The sequence below is a fragment of the Onychomys torridus genome, chromosome 5 (assembly GCF_903995425.1).
Source record: "Onychomys torridus chromosome 5, mOncTor1.1, whole genome shotgun sequence".
Classification (NCBI taxonomy): Eukaryota; Metazoa; Chordata; class Mammalia; order Rodentia; family Cricetidae; genus Onychomys; species Onychomys torridus.
This window is the reverse complement of record NC_050447.1, coordinates 53,258,467-53,276,920: the sequence shown is the minus strand read 5'-3', so window position 1 is coordinate 53,276,920 and position 18,454 is coordinate 53,258,467.

The following is an 18,454-nucleotide window of genomic DNA, read 5'->3' as shown; positions in this document are numbered from 1 at the left end:
AGAATGGTTCTGGGAAAGACCAGAGTGTGTATGGAGAAGAAAGAAAGAAAGAGCTTTGGGTTTCAGGGTTGTAAGGATCCCCACTACATTTTTCTTTTTTTCTTTTCTTTTTTTTTTTTTTTTGAGCTGAGGATCAAACCCAGGGCCTTGCACTTGCTAGGCAAGTGCTCTACCATCAGTGCCTAAATTTTTCTTAGAGACTTAGAGATATGGGTCAGTGGGCAAGAGCAATTGCTACGCAAGTATGAGACCTGAATTTGGATACCTGCCCCTACAAAAGCCAGAATGTCGGCATTTATACCTATAAATCCAACGTTGCAGAGAGTGGAGACAGGAGGATTGCTGGGGCTTTCTGGTAGTCAGCATAGCCATGACAAACAAACAAAGAAAAAAGCAGTGAGATCCAGGTGCTACAAGAGTCTGTTTCTCAAGGCACAGGTGGGGAGACATATTATCCTTCTTTTGTCTTTTCATTCATACACCACACATGCACATACCACACACATTCATACACCATACCCAAGCATACACAACACATATGCATACAGCATACATATACACATACCATATACATGCCTACATCATATGCATGCATATACCACACACATACACACACATATATGTATATATACATATATATATATCCATATACCACACATACATATACTACACACACACCACACATGCACACACATCATACACATGTATACATCATACAGTATCTACATCATACAAATATACTACACATATGCCTAGATCATATGCATGTATACATCACACATGCATACATCACACATGTGCATGCACTACCACGTGTATACACTACATATATACATACATCATATGCATACCTTTTCTCTCTCTCACATACACACACACACACACACACACACACACATACACACATACACACACACACACATAATTTCTTAGAACCTAATTCCATAATATACTTAATGATAAAAATACAATCTCAAACTGATGTTTGAGAAACACAGAAAGCTTCATTCCTCTGGTAAATAAATGTTAGCAAATCAGAGCTCAAGTCATTTGAGGAATCTTATGGCAAAAACAGGTTACCTGGGATTTTTGAAATATAGTAAGATCACTGACCACTACTTATCTCTCAGAGTTGATGACATAGAGAATTCATTTTGGGAATCATAGACCTATTCTCATTTCTACACATCACAAAGACTGAACATGCTGTGAACTAAGTGGGTTGTTCAGAGACAGAGAGAGACAGAGCCTTAGAGATAACTACTGACATCTATAAAGTCCACTTAGTTTGTGAAATGGTCCTTACCACTTTATAATTAAAAAGCATATGTGTACTAGGATGCAATGCAGTGCATCTGATTGTAATTTACTCACTACAGCATCACATTCACACATAGACTTGAGGAAAACAGTTGACAGCAAAATATTTGAAAAGCTTTTAGTTAAGAATCAAAGCTCTTTCCTGTATTTATCTGAGATAATTGTTTAAATGAGCTTGTTTGTTCTCTCAACATGTATATATATATATATATATATATATATATATATATATGTGTGTGTGTGTGTGTGTGTGTGTGTGTGTGTGTATACATACATATATATGTGTGTGTGTGGTATGCACTTGATATACATATATATATATATATATATATATATATATATTATATATAATCACCTGTATAACTTGGCTTTATATAAGTTATATAATACTATATTTGTGGCCTTATGATATAATGTTTAGCCACAATTAAGCCTGATGTTTAAGGGACCATGTGAGAAGGGCTCTGTGTGCATCTCCTCAATGAATTCTAAAGACATTTCTTTAAGTTGTTGGTATCATCACTTATTATTTATTTAATTATTTGTTTATTTATGTTGAGTTAGGATCATACAGGGCCAAGGCCAGTGTTGAACTTGCTATGTACTTTGGGATGAGCTTGAACTTTAGATCCTTCTGGTTCCTCCTCTCAAGTGCTATGACCACAAGCACACCAAGTCATGCTTTGTGTGCAGTTGTAGACTAAGGGATCAATGTCTTGAGAGTCACTCCACCAATGTATCTCTAGCTTCTATCACTCCATTCATAGTCGAAGGAGTTGAAGCTCAGGGAGGTATGAAAACTGACCAGAGTCACCAAGCTAATGGAGTTATGGTGCTGAGCCTCCGACATATCCCTGGATGAATTAGAAGTTTATAATCTTAACCACCATGTTTTCATAGTATTTAGGAAGCTGTGTGGATTTAGAAGATCCCACACTGACATCTCAGAGTGTTCCAAATCAGCATCCCCTATTAGGAAAAGCATGTGACTCAATGGCTAAGGAATTCATACTAAGGCAGTGACAACATGTTGAGCAAGACTCCAGCCTGATATTTATTCTACAGTCCTCTCTAAATCACAAAGCCTTCAGAAAAAAGCAAGACTTTGTATGGTCAGCTTTGAGAAAGATCACAGAGACCTGAGTCACATCATAAGGTCAGGTCTGACTGTACTTGCTTGCTCATCACTGGCCAATTGAGTCAGATCTGAGAAGATAGCAGGAGAGACCTACAGGCACATATACTGTTCTTTACTCTTTCTTGTCTTGGTGACCTCTTATGGAATGCTGTGGGAAAACACTCAGTTCCCCAAGTTCCACTGACTACAGGGGCAAGGATGTTTGCAATGACTCTAGTTAAAAACCATGATTGAGCATGGCACAGGTCCTGTAGCAATGACACTTGTGAATTTCATTTTGCTTTCTTTCAGGTTTTTCTAAAGGAAATTGTCTCAGAACATTGGAGGATCATCTTGCTTCCCATGTTATTAATTTATTAGCTTTGAATATAATTTATTTATCACTCCTATACAGTTATAGGTGGAAATATGCAGTTATTTTTTAAAGAGAGCCAATGTGAAAGTAATAAAAGGTTTCACTTTATTATTACAGTGTAACAACCACTCAAAAGCTATAGGTACATCTTTTTGCTCTTTCTATTTTTCACAAGAGACTGAAATGTATCAGGAATGGTGCAGAGGGCTTTTTTTGTATTTATTTACTCATTAAGTAGACATTGGGTGCCTAATTTATGCCAGGAGGATTCAATGTCCTGAAAAACAGGCAGGTAATCTCTTTGCCTTCTGAACGCTTCTATCCTACCAGTGTGGCTGGTAATGAAACTATATACAGTCAGTGATTAAACCATGCAACAATAAAGCATCCCAGTTACGATTCAAATAAACACGTAGCTGAAATGACAACAAGCAGTGACCAATTTGGATGCGGTACTAAAACAAAAATGGCTTCTCAGAATAGGGGCCATGCCAACCTGAGACTCAAATAATAAGAGCTGTAATTGGAAGGACTATGGGGGAAACAATTCATAGATAATATAACAGATCAGAGAGATTCAATAACTGCAACACACATAGTTAGTTCATGACAGACTTCAACTTCATTCTTAACTTCAGTCTTGGACCTAGCGGTCAAAAACCAGGGCTGCTTCTGTCAATCATCTACATCAATGGTACACATGGGAGACATGGATTATTCACTACACCGCCTTTGTAACCGAACAGCTAAGTTGGATAATATAGATGGTCACTTAAGTAATCTAATGCTCATGTTAATGTTTCTAATTGTGTGCGTGGTGTACGTTCTTATTCATGTATGCTTGCATGTGTGTGGGCACATTTGTGAGGGGGCCTGAGGATGACATCGTGGGACTTCTCAATAACTCTCTATCTCTGGAATTGAGGCTGGCATTTGTGATGGACCAGGAGCTCACTGTTTAGGTTAGTCTAGTTAGTCAGCTTGCTCTGAGAATTCCCTGCCTCTGCTTCCCATCCTCACTGGAATGGCAGTGGGGCCACAACTATCTACTTTGACATGGGCTCTAGTCCTTGAAAGTACTGTAGAAAATAGGAAACTGTAGTTTGTACTTTTAAACAATGTGTGTGTAATAGAAATACATGTGCATAATTTCTAGTTAAACCTAATGATGTTTGGTCAAAAGAAATCCGTACCAAAACAAATCTAAGAATTCTACCACACCTCCTCATTTCTGTCCCTTCCTCCCTCCCTCTTGTTCTAAGGAGTAAAAAGGGACCTTTATAACAGCTCTTGCTATCCTTAATTCCTAGGATTGGAAACTTATAGTTTTCCCTCTGCTTTTAGCATGCTAGATGATTTTAAGTACTAAAACATCTTGTTGAAAATAATAGCATTACTGGGGAAGCTCTACTCATTAAGTAATGTCATTACTATAGCTGGTAAGTGAATGATTAAGAAATCTTGTTTGTTTAAGGAATTTCTCAACATCCCTAATTAGCCAGGAAATGCAAATCAAAATGACTCTGAGATACCACCTTATACCTGTCAGAAAGGCTAAGATCAAAAACACATAAGACAACTTATGCTGGAGAGGATGTGGAGCAAGGAGAACTCTCCTCCACTGCTGGTGGGAATGCAAGCTTGTACAGCCACTTTGGAAATCAATCCTTAGAACATTGGGAATCCATCTCCCCCAAGACCCAGCTATAGCGTTCTTGGGCATATACCCAAGGAATGCTCAATCATACCACAAGGGCATTTGCTCAGCTATGTTCATATCAGCATTGTTTGCAATAGCCAGAACCTGGAAACAACCTAGATGCCCTTCAACTGAAGAATGGATAAAGAAAATATGGTACATATACACAATGGAGTACTACTCAGCAGAGAAAAACACTGACATCATGAGGTTTGCAGGCAAATGGATGGATCTAGAAAAAAAATCATCCTGAGTGAGGTAACCCAGACTCAGAAGGACAAACATGGTATGTACTCACTCATAGGAGGATATTACATGTAAAACAAAGATGACTAGACTGCTACACAACTCCAGGGAGGCTACCTAGAAAACGGGACCCTAGGAAAGACACAGGGATCACACAATGACAGAGAAATGGATGAGATCTACATGAACAACCTGGACGACAGTTGGAGTAATGAAGGGCAAGGTTTGAGGGAAAGAAAGCTTAGGGGAGAATGAGATCTCAGCTGGATCAAGAACAGAAAGGGAGAACAAGGAATAACAGACCATGATAAATGAAGACCACATTAGAACAGGTATAGGCAGAGTGCTGGAGAGGTCCCCAGATATCCACAGTGATACATCCTCTGTAGACTGCTGGCAATGGTTGAGAGAAAGCCTGATCTGACCTAGTCTGGTGATCAGATGGCCAAACACCCTAACTATCATGCTGGAACTCTCATCCAATAACTGATGGAAGTGGATGCAGAGATCCTCAGCCTGGCCTCAGGTAAAGCTCCAGGAGTCCAATTGTCGAGAAAGAGGAGGGACTGTAAGAGTGTGAGTTGTTGAGACCAAGATTGGAGAGGCACAGGGGCAAATAGCCAAATGAATGGAAGCACATGAATTATGAACCAAAGGCTGTGGAGCCCCCAGCTGGATCAGGCCCTCTGGATAAGTGAGACAATTGAATAGCTTGAACTGTTTGGGAGGCACCCAGGCAGTGGGACCAGGACCTGTCCTTAGTGCATGAGCTGGCTGTTTGGAACCTTGGGCTTACACAGGGACACATGCTCAGCCTGGAAGGAGGGGACTGGACCTGCCTGTACTGAATCCACCAGGTTGAGATGAATCCCCAGGGGAGCCTTGGCCCTGGAGGAGATGGGAATGGAGGGGAAGGGATGGGGGGAAAGTGGGAGTGGGTGAGGGAGGGGGGAGGACAGGGGAACCCATGGCTGATGTGTAAAATTAAAACACAAATATAATAAAGTTTAAAAAAGGGCAAAAAAAAAACACCAAAAAGAAATCTTGTTTGAGAAGTGTTGGAAGAATTCTTTCTAGAATGGATTGGATGAAATTTGCGCAGAAATGGATAGAAATAGAAACAATCATTCTGAGTGCTATAATCCCAGATCCTGAAAGATAAATGTTGCTTATCTTTATATATGTGTGTTTCATTTAGAATACTCATAGAGGCCAGGAAATTAGTAAGGAGCCATGGGGGTGCCTTTCAAGGGAGAAGGGATAGAATACATGGCATACAGGGCTAAAGGGGAAGAGTGAGACAAGAAAGAAAAATTGAGGTGGGAAATATGTATGAGTTATTTAAAAATAATATTACTAATCATTTGAGAATTTAATACAGTGTAATTTGATTACCACGAAATTCCTCCTATGTCCACATTTGCTTCCCTCGCCTCCCTACTCACAGAACCTTAGATGAGGACTTGCTATTTCTTCTTTCTTCTTGTTCCTGTTCTTCCTCCTCATTCTCCTCCTCCTCATCCTCTTCTTCTTCCTCTCCCTCCTCTCCTTTCTCCTCTCCTCCTTTTCTTCCTCTTTCCCCTCTTCTCCTCTTGCTTCCCTCTGCCTGATCTCCCATCCTTATTTTTTGCCATTCAATTCCAGTTTTTGTTGCCAACTACTCTTGGGATTGGGGTCTGTCCTGGAGAGTGGTCAACCTACAAGGGATGACATCATTAAAGAAATTTGACCCCACCCCTCTCCAAACAGCTATCAAAGCCAATAACTTCTCAGCTAATGATGGAATTTCATGCCTACCTCCCCCTTTAGGCTGGGATTTTGTATGCCTTCAGCTATTGCAAGTTGTATGCATACTGTCATAATCATTGTGAGGTCATTTGTGTAACTTCCCAGTTCTATACAGAAAATATCATGATTTTCAAGCCATCTTCCACCTCTGAGTCTTACAATTTTTCTGCCCCCTTTTCTATGAAGTTCTCCAAGCTTTGGGGAGAAGGGTATGACATGGGCATTCAATTTAGAGCTGAACTCCATTGTTTCTTATATTCCAAATATTGACCATTTAAAAAGTTCTATGTTAATTATTATCAATTGAAAAAAGAAGCTTCTCTTATGAGGGTTGAAAAATGAACTGTCCCGTGGATGTAGCAACAAGTCATTAGGAGGTCATTTTAGTACTATTTCCACCAGAATAATAGGAGTAGGCTCTCCCTAAGTGTCCATAACCTATCTAGCCACATGCTCTTGGCCCCACCCACTAACAGTACTAGAAATGGATTCCATCTTATAGATCAGGTCTTCAATCCAATTAGAAAGCAATTGGTTGTTTCCATAACACAGATGCCCGTCTGCACTAGTGGAAATATTTTGTCAGGCCAGTCATTATTATGGCTTGCAAGATTTGTAGCTTATTGAGATCTACATTTGGTTTTCCCCTGGGGCTACTTGGCTATCACCATGTAGCATTATGAAAGCTAGCCAGTAAGAATCAAGTTTCTAAATGAGTACCAGCTTAATTTCTATGTTCTATGACTTAAGTGTGTAGTATCTTGAGTCTTACCATCAAGTTCTGGAGGGCAAGCAAAAGTATTTGCAATAACCTGTAATAGTTGGAGGTCTATGGGATCCCATTGACCAACAATTCACAGAGGTATTGGGATTTGTATTTGTTAGCAATTGGTGTCTAGTCTCTTCTTGGTAGGGTACCTCCACTAAAACTTTAAAAAATATATGTATATGTGTATGTTTTAGGAAGCTTTTCTAGTTACAGGTTTTTGTGTCATTTAAGAAAGATCTTTATATTATCTTATAGTCCCACTTCTAGCCTGCCCTCCCATCTCCCACTCCAGTTATTCCTTCTTGTCCCATTATTTGCCTCTAATCCTGTATTCCATTGTATTCTATCTCTTCTCCTTTGAATGCCACCCCCATGTCTCTTTGCTAATTTCCTGACTTCCATGGTATTCCAATGAAGCACACATATCTAAGGAGTCAAAGCTAACATTCATAATTGATGGAAAGCATGTGTCATTTGTCTTTCTGAGTCTGAGTTATATTACTCTGAATGACTGTTTCTACCTCTGTCCATTTACCTGCAAACTTTATTTTTCTTAGCAGCTGACTAATTTCCCACTGTGTTAATGTACCACATTTTCATTACTCATTCATCCTTTGATCATCTTGAGTGTTTCCTTTTCCTGGCTATTGTGAGTCGAGCAGCAGTGAGCATGGATGAGCAAGTGTCTCTGTAGTAAGACACAGAGTACTTTGAATATATGACGGGGGGGGGGGGGGGGGGGAGGTGTAAATAGATCTATTGGCAGATTTATTTTCAACTTTTTAAGGAACATCTACTGATTTCCATAATGGTCATACCAGTTTACACTCCCACCAGCAAAAGTGTTCTCCTTTCTCCACATCCATATGAACATCTGCTGTTATTTGTTGTTTTGATATTTGTTATTCTGACTAGGGTACAAAATCTCAAAGCAGTGTTAATTTACATTCCCTAATAGATAAGGAAATCAAACATTTAGTAAATTGTTTTGCAACCATTTGTATTTCATCTCTTGATAACTGTCTGTTAAGTTCCATCCTCTATTTTTTAATTGGGAATTTTTCTTAATGTTAAGTTGTTTTTGAGTTCTTTGTATATTTTAGATATGTATCTTCTATCATGTGTATAATTGGTAAACATTTTGCTAATTTTTTTGGCTGCCTCTTTACTCAAATGATGATGTCATTTGCTGCACTACAAAACCTTGTAAGCTTCACGATACCCTTCCCATTTGTCTACTGTTAGTCTTAATGTTGGTGCTGCTGAGGTCTTTCTCAGAGAGCCCCTTCCTGTGCCTATAAGTTCAAACATCCTTGGTACTTTCTCCTATATCAGATTCAGAGTATCTGACCTTTTGTCAAGGCCATGATCCATTTAGAGTTGACCTGTGTGCAGGGTGAGAGGTAAGAATTAAGTTTTGGAGGCCATTACCTACGGTGGGACACTTTGCACAACCTTGATGCAGGCGGAAGGGCTTGGACCTGCCTCAACTTAATGTACCAAGCTTTCCTGACTCCTCATGGGAGGTCTTACCTTTTTAGAGGAGGGAATGAAGGGTGGGTTGTGGGGGGAGGTTGGGAGGGGGAGCAGGAGGAGGGATGAGAGGGGATCTGTGGTCGGTATGTAAAATGAATAAAAATTTAGAAAAAGAAAAAAAGAGAAATATTTAAAAAAATAATCAAGTTCCACTCTTTTACATGGGGCTATAAAGTTTGGCTAGCACCCATTTGTTGAAGATGCTGTATTTTCCCTGAGTACTTGCCTCTTTGTCAAAAATCAGGTGGCCATAGTATGTGGACCTTATATTTGGATCCTCAATTGTATTCCATTGATCAATATGTCTGTCTTTATGTTGTTTTAAATGCTATAGCTCTGTAGCTTAAAACCAGGGATGGTGATGCTTCTTTTCTTTTTATGTTCATAGTTACTTTGGATACCTTGTGTGTTTGTGTGTGTATGTTTCTGAATGAAATTAAAGATAGTTTTCCATTTTAAGAAAAATTATGTTGGAATTTTGATGGAGATTGTGTTAAATTTGTAGAATTCTTTTGGTAAGATGGCCATTTTTACAATATTAATCCTACTTGTCTATAAGCATGGGAGATCTTTCCATTCTCTGGTATTGTCTTCAATTTCTTCCATCAATGTCTTAGTTTTTTTATTATACAAGTCTTCCATTTTCTTAGTTAGAGTTATTCCAAGATATTTTTTGAGATTTTATTTCTTTTTATTTTATGTTATGAATGTATGTCACTGCACCACATTTGTGCAGTGCCCACAGAGGCCAGAAGACAGCAATATACCTTGAACTTAGTTAAAGATAGTTGTGAGCTGTCCTGTAGGTGCACGGAACTGAACCTGGGTCATCTCTAAGAGCAGCAAGTGTTCTTAAGTGCTGAGTCATCTTTGCAGTCCCTCTTGTGTATTTCTTTAATTGCAACCCTGTCTCTTCTTATCCTTTGCTGTTTATTTGCTGGGGGCATTGTCTATTCTTGTTTCTCAAAGCCTTTCAGATGGAATACTAAACTTCTAATTCAAAGATTCTCCAGGAATTTTTTTTTAATGTAGGCATTTTGTGCCATAAACTTTCCTATCAGGTTTGCCTTCAGCATGTCCCATAGATCTTGGGATGTTGATTTTGTTTTTCATTTAATTCTAGGAAGTTTTAATTTTCTTCCTGTTTTCATTGGGTAGTTCACTATTGAGTTTCCATGAGTTGTGCACTTTCTGTAGTTTCCATTTTTGCTGATATCCAGACTTATTCCATTGTTCTGACTAGTCTCCCCATGAGATCTGCAAAATGTCCTTCTTCAGAATGTCCTCATGATTAACAGCCCTGTTGGCTGCTATCTATTTTACACCTCAAAGACCATTTCATTTGTCATTTTAGATGCTCAATGCATATGGTGTGACTCACTGTCACTTACCACTCATTGCAGCCACTTCACAATGATTTTCTTCTCTACAAGTTTATTTCCCATAAACTCAAACATTTCTAGATGGTTTGTCAAGAGGTGCTAGTCTGTGTTTTTCCAGACTTGATCCAGTTGTTATATTTTCTTTTCACGTCTTCCCATAGACTATTACAAACATTTCCTGTGGAAGACTTACTGGCAATGGTTTTGATAAACCATATATTAGTCAGGAAACCCAAGTGACAGAAGTATCACTCCAACTCAACCAACCCTGAAAGGGACTTTCTTGGCTCATATAACAAAGAAACACAGGAGTATAACTTGGGGTACATGGTGGGACAGGTATTTTGATAGAACAGCAGCTCTATCCTCCTAGATCTGCTTCTCTGATTAAGGACTTCATTCTCTTCTACTGCCAAAGAGCTTTTGTTTCAATGTGGGAAATATGAAGAACACATTCATTGTTATATAATTTGTCCTAGTTAGGATTTCTGTTACTGTCATAAAACACCATGACTGGTAGTAGCTTGGGAAGGAAAGTGTTTGTTTCAGCTTATAGTTTCACCTCACAGTCTATTACTGATGGAAGTCAGGGCAAGAACTCAAATAGGGCAGGAACCCAAGGCAGGAATTGAAGCAGAGGCCATAGAAAAGTGCAGCTTACTGGCTTGTTTTCCATGGCTTGTTTACCATGCTTTTTAATATCAATATGATTAACTGGCATATTGGGTTTAGGTAATCAAGCCTTGATTGTTGGAGCTGCAGAAGCCTAGATTCTCCTTATGCCTAAGAAATAATTAAATAGTGATAAACTACTATAACAAAGCAGCATTCTCAGCCTGATCCTTGCAAAGCTATGCACTCCAGAGTCCAGTACTTTGGCCCTTGTATTAATTTTTAATTATGATTTAACTGTACTATCCAACTAATGAGCCTTTACTGATATTTACTGGTTTACCAATCTGAGATGTTTTTCCACCAACTAATTGTTACTAAAGTTGGATATTTACATGATTCCTGTCTTTCATATGTATTAAAAATCATATATTGCTAACATGATCATGACTGGTAGTTGATCATTTAAAAAAAGTATACTAAAACAAGATATCATTGAAAATTATATATAAGGCACTACCACCATCTCCATACTCACAGACCTAACTCCAGATACACAGGGACTGAACTGCTTTTGCCTGGTGTGAAACCTGACTTGAATATACCCCTGCCACCACCTCCATACACACATGTCTAGTTCTATACCTGAACAGGAAGTCCCTTCTGGTAAGTCTGGTAAGTCCCTTCTCCCACTTCCCATCTTTCCAACAGCCATATCCTTCTCTGTAGGTCTAGCTCCAGCCTACAGCTCTGACTTTACATGGTGAGTCCCTCACCCCAACTGCTATCTATTCCCTCCTTCATCTTCATACTGACAGGCCTAGTTTCTCCTGTCTGTGGCTCCTATACCAGCTTTGCCTAGCATGTGTTCAATCATGTGGGTACTAAGAGCCACACCTGAGTCCTCTGGATGTAGAAAGTGATGTAGAGGGAAGTAGGAGAAAAAAACCAGTCATGTACTAGCTTTACGCAGCATGGCTTTGGTCATGTAGTTCCTGTACTGGCCCAATCAAAAAAAGGCTAGAATCTCACACCAGATACACTATCAAAGAAAGACATTCACATTGCCCAAGTCACATAACAAAAACAAAACCAATATGAACTTTATCAAAAAGTACAAAGATGTTAAAGAACACATAAAGAAACACATCATTGAAGTTTAAGAGTATAACAATAAACGCCTGACTGACATACAAGAAAATACAATTATACAAAAGAATGAAATGATGAAGGCAATTCAGGATCTGAAAATAGAATTCAAGAATGTGATAGAAATATCAAAGAAAAGTCAAGCTGAAATTTAGATGGGATTGAAAACGTCAATAACCCAACTAGAAAACTCAAGGGAAAGCCTTACAAGGAGAATTGATCAAATAGAAGATAAAAATATTAAGACTTGAAGACAAAGTAGAAAATTAAACCCCACAAGCAAAGAATAGGAAAAAACTTAAAAAGCACAGGAAAGGAACATGCAGAATCTGTGAGATAGCATGTGAAGAGCAAATCTTTGAATTATAGGCATAAATAAGAGAGAGGAATTCCAGGTCTATGTTATAGACCAGATCCCCAATGTGATCATAGAAGAAAACTCCCAAACAAAGGAAGAATATGTCCATAAAGATACAGGTACTGGCAATCTAGCCAACTCCACAGGGCAAATGAGGCCAAGGATCTTAGAGGAGAACCTATTCCACCAATTTGCTAAACCAGCGTAATTCCTGAGTATATACTTAGAGAAAAGTGTAGCTTTCACCCCTCATCAAAGAAGCTTCTTTTTGCAGAAGATAGAAACTGCTGCAGAAAACCACAACTAGGTAAAATGCAGAGAAGAATTGATTGTGGAATGCCCAGCTCCAGTGAATACATCTATAATATAACTCCTGCACCTGAAAGTCAGGGAACACTGTCTAAGACACGGAGAAAAGATTTTAAGTATTTTCTCTAATTTTGCCAAATGCAAGTAAATTAGGTAGTGCTACTGTAAATCTTATTTAATAAGTGATTTTGTTGTATATAGTTTTACTATATTAAGGTTAAAACCTTCCTTTTTAATTAGACAAAAAGGGGGGAAATGCTGTGGAATAATTCTTTTCTACACTATGAATATAGGCTGGTAGCTGGGCAGGAAGTTAGGCAAGAAAGCCAAACCAAGAATGCTAGGAAGGAGAAGAATAGACGTGGGAGTCGCCAGCCAGATGTAGAGGAAGCAAAACATGAATGCCATACTGGGAAAAGGTACCAAGCCACATGACTAAACATAGATAAGAATTATAGGTTAATTTAAGTGTAAGACTAGTTAGTAATAAGCCTGAGCTACTGGCCAATCATTTATAAGTAATATAAGTAATATTGACTCCAAGTCAATTATATGGGAAGAAGCTGCTGGATATTTGAGAGTTTCTAATGGGACAGAAACTTCTGTCTACATTTGAGGACCAGGAAAAGGGGATGAAAAGACTGTAAGAGCAGGAGGATCAGAAAGTCTGCTGTGAGACTGTGTTTTCTAGAAATGATGGTGAAGCTCCACCCAGGTTACCTCAACAATATGGCTGCCTAAACAAGACTGGACAAAGGGCAAAAATCAATAGACATGCTAATGAGGAAATCTCATGGGGCTCCACACAAAGAACTATGGGTAGTTAAGGAATACTGAGAGGGGGAGAATTAGTCATCTCCAGGGATGAATCCTGCATTGGCTAATACCAAGTGGTCAGCCCTGAAGTCATATACATATACATATGTATGTACGACATATATGTGTGTGCATATTTGGAACACTGGACATAAACATATATAACAATAAGAACTAGACAGAAAGATGCCATGTATTTGTGAGCATGGGATAGGAGGGGATGGAGGAAAGGGAAGGGGGAAATAATATCATATTTTAATTAAAGAAACAAAAATTATGCATAAAATACCCTAGTTATTGTATCTTAACATAAAGCATAGGATCTTTTAAGGTTGGAGTAGAAAAATTCTCCAAGTATGAGTCCTTTAAGGATCAAATGCAAGGGGGCTGGAGAGATAGCTCAGCACTTAAAGCACTGGCTGCTCTTCCAGAGGACCCAGGTTCAATTCCTAGCATCTGCAAGGCAGCTCACAACTGCCTGTAACTCCAGTTCAAGGGAATCTGACACCTTCATACCAATGCACATAAAATAAATTTTAAACAATTATTGAGTTCTTCCAAGTGTAAAAGAATAGAAAATCACAGCTGGCCAGTGGTGGCACATGCCTTTAATCCCAGCACTCGGGAGGCAGAGCCAGGCAGATTTCTATGAGTTTGAGGCCAGCCTGGTCTACAGAGCGAGATCCAGGACAGGCTCCAAAACTACACAGAGAAACCGCCTACCCTTACCACCCCACACTCTGGACCAAAAAAAAAAAAAAAAAAAAAAAAATAGAAAATCACTTTTAAGACAAACTGAGTTTGAAATGTTTCTAGTATATGGATTTTTCTCCTCAGTCATTAACAGTTGTTTGGTTATCTAGTAATCTTGCTTTTAATGATTTTTTTTAGTGGTTCACAATGATTTTTTTTTTTTTTTTTAGTGATTTATAATGGTCAGATATTTCTAGTTCTTTTAAAACAAGGATCTTTACCACATCCTTATCTAATTGTTCTTTTGCAGACAAAAATCGAATAATTAACATAACTAACAAATGCGGAGTTAACAGGTTTGGGGATAATTTCCCCAGACTTTTGGAAAGCAGAGAGCTCACCTGTGAGCAACAAGTATGTTGTATTAGACTCTGTTATACATTTCTGCTCCCAGCATCACAGAGGTAGTGCTGACTGTACCAGGGCCTGTTTCCATTATTCATACTACAAACCTAATAAAAACTCTTAATAGTTGTGCTGGTTAAGTTTTTGACAACTTGACAAAACCTTATAATCTAGAATCACCCAGGAGGAGGGAACCTCAGTTGAGGAATTGCTTCTATCAAATTGGCCCATAGACATGTCTGTGGGGGTACTTTCTTGATTAATGATTGATGTGAGAGGGCCCAGTCTGCTATGGGGAAGGTGGTCTTGAGTTGTATAAGAAAGTAGCCCTGCCAGCCATGAGGAGCAAGCTAGCAAGTAACATTTCTCCGTTGCCTCTGCTTCTGCTTCTGCCTCAGGTTCCTGTCTTAGCTTCTTGATGATGGACTATAAACTGTAACCCAGTAAATCCTTTCCTCTTCCAACCTGCTTTGAGTCATGGCATTTATCACAGCAACAGAAAGCAAACTAGGACAATAGTCCTATCATTAAGTTTCATTATTATCATTATTAAATCATTATTATTATTATTATTATCATTATTAAAAATTGTGGTATTGAGCAATGGCCAGAACAGATTCCTGTGTGTTCATTTATAGCATCTCTGGGATTGTGTTTGCTGTTGACTGGGTATTTTATGATCATAGAGAAGAGGTTAAATATTTTTGTTTGTTGAAGACTCAAATAATTTATGTTTAGGAGAAGTAATCATAAGTTTTATGATTTATAGTTATGTTAGGTGCTACAAGCATTGTATTAACCCATTAATTTTATTACAATGTTTCAATAATGAATATATACATATATATATATATATATATATATATATATATATATATATATATATATATATATGGTTACTCAAATATTTCTTGATATGATTTGGCATTTTATTGTTACCTACATTTTAGGGAAAATGTCTCACCTCTTGCATTCCCCACAGTTTAGCATTGGCCACCAATATTGATATGAGAGAGACCAATAATGAACAGTAAGAGTAAAAGTTTAATTAATGTTTTGGAAAGAAGAACAAATGAAGAGGTCCAGTGACCCTAAAATCATCTCCAGGGTACTAGAATGTGATTAAAATTTATGTAGAGGTCTTTGATCCACTTGGATTTGAGTTTTGTGCATGACGATAGATATGGACCTATTTGCAGTCTTCTGCATGTAGACATCTAGTTATACCAGCACCACATTTTGAAGATGCTTTCTTTTTTCCATTGTACAGTTTTGGCTTCCTTGTCAAAAACCAGGTGTTCATAGTTATGTGGATTAATGTCAGGATCTGCAATTTGATTTCATTGGTCTACATGTCAGTTTTTATGCCAATACCAAGCTGTTTTTATTACTATAGCTCTATAGTAGAGTTTGAAGTCAGGGATAGTGATGCCTCCAGAAATTGCTTTATTATAAATGATTGTTTTAGATATCCTAGGTTTTCTGTTTTTCTATATGGAATTGAGTATTGTTCTTGAAAGGTTGGTGAAGAATTGTGTTGAGATTTTGATGGGGATTGCATTGAATCTGTAGATTGCTTTTGGTAAGATTGCCATTTTTATTATGTTGGTTCTACCTATCCATGAGCATGGGAGATCATTCCATTTTCTGATCTCTTCTTCAATTCCTTTCTTCAAGGACTTAAAGTTCTTGTCACACAGGTCTTTCACTTGTTTGGTTAGAGTTAACCCAAGGTATGTTATAAATCCAGTTACACTGAATCTGATAGAGGCAAAAGTAGGAAGCAGCCTAGAATGCATTGACACAGGAGACTAGTTCCTAAATATAACACCAGTAGCACAGACACTGAGAGCAGAAATTAATAAATGATACTTTCTGAAATGGAGATGCTCTGTAAGGCAAAGGACACAGTAAATAAGACAAAATGACAGCCTACAGAATGGGTAAACATCTTCACCAATCTCACATCTGACAGAGGGCTGATCTCCAAAATACATAAAAAACTTAAGAAACTAGACAGCAAAATACCGAACAATCCAATTAAAAAATGGGCTACAGATTTAAACAGAGGATTCTCAACAGAAGGATCCCAAATGGCTGGAAGATATTTAAGGAACTGTTCAACTTCCTTAGTCATCAGGGAAACACAAAGCCAAAATGACTCTGGGATACCATCTTACACCTGTCAGAATGGCTAAGATAAAAAACACTGATGACAGTTTATGTTGGAGAGGTTGTGGAGGAAGGGGAATACTCCTCCACTGTTGGTGGGAGTGCAAACTTATACAGCCACTCTGGTTATCAGTATAGCAGTTTCTCAGAAAACTGTGAATCAAGCTATCTAAGACCCAAGGATACCACTCTTGCGTATATACCCAAGGGATGCTCAATCATACCATAAGGACACCTGCTCAACTATGTTCACAGCAACAGTATTTGTAATAGCTAGAACCTGGAAGCAACCTAGAGGCCCCTCAACTGAAGAATGGATAAAGAAAATGTGGTACATATACACAATGGAGTATTACTCACTTGTGAAAAACAATGACATTAAATTTGCAGGCAAATAGATGGAACTAGAAAATATGATCCCAAGTGAGGTAACCCAGACTCAGAAAGACAAACATGGTATGTATTCACTTATAAGTGGATAATAGATGTAAAGCAAAGGATAATCAGACTATGACCCATAGCTCCAGAGAAGCTAAGAAACAAGGAGGACCCTAAGAGGGATGTATGGATCACCTTGGGAAGAGGAAACAGATGAGATCTCTATGAGTAAACTGGGGATGGGGGGCAAGAGAGGAGAGGGGATTGGGGATGAGTACATGAGAGAATGGGATGGTCGAGCTGGGGGAGGGATGGAGTGGGAGAGCAATGCAAGTGATATCTTGATAGAGGGAGACATTATGGGGTAAGGGAGAAACTCGGTGCTAGGGAACTTTCCAGGAATCTACAAGGATGGCCCCAGATTAAACTACTAGCAATAGTGGAGAGGGTGCCTGAACTGGCCTACCCTTGTAATCAGATTGGTGAATACCTAACTATCATCATAGAACCTTCATCCAGTAAATGATGGAAGCAGATGCAGAGACCCTCAACAAAGCACCAGGCAAAGCTCCAGGAGTCCAGTTGAAGAGAGGGAAGAGGGATTATATGAGCAGGGGTGGGGGTGGAGTCAAGATCATGATGGGGAAATCTACCAGAAACAACTGAACCAAGCTCATAGAAACTCACAAACTTTAGACCAACAGCTGTGGAACCTACATTGGACAGAACTTGACCCTCTGCATATGGGAGACAGCTGTGTATCTGGGTCTGTCTGAGGGGCCCCTGGCAGTATGATCAGGATTTGTCCCTGGTGCACGAGCTGACTTTCTGGATCCCATTACCTATGGTCGGAAACCTTTCTCACCCTGGAGGCAGGGGAAAGGGCCTTGGTCCTGCCTCAACTGAATGTACCAGGCCTTGCAGTTCTCCCATGGAAGGGCTTACTCTTTTGGAGGAAGGGATGAGGAGTAGGTTGAGGGGCATTAGGTAGGGGTAGGAGGAGTGGGAGGAGGGATGAGAGGGGGATCTGTGTTTGGTATGTAAAATGAGTAAAAACAAAATTTTAAATAAAAAAATTTATGTAGAGAAGAATTGGAGAGAGAGGAAAAAGGAGTCTTCATAATTAAACACTCTAATCAAGGTGAGGACCATTTGATTATTGTCTCAGTTATGGTTCTGAAAATTGTCTTAAAGTTGTTATTGATAGTGTCCCTTGAGGGGAACAATATGGTTTCCATGAGATGATTGTTTTCATTTTTGTTATTATATTCATGAATGATTGTTTCCATTCAGGTTAAGTCTGTTCTGCAGGCTCAATGGTTTCTTGGG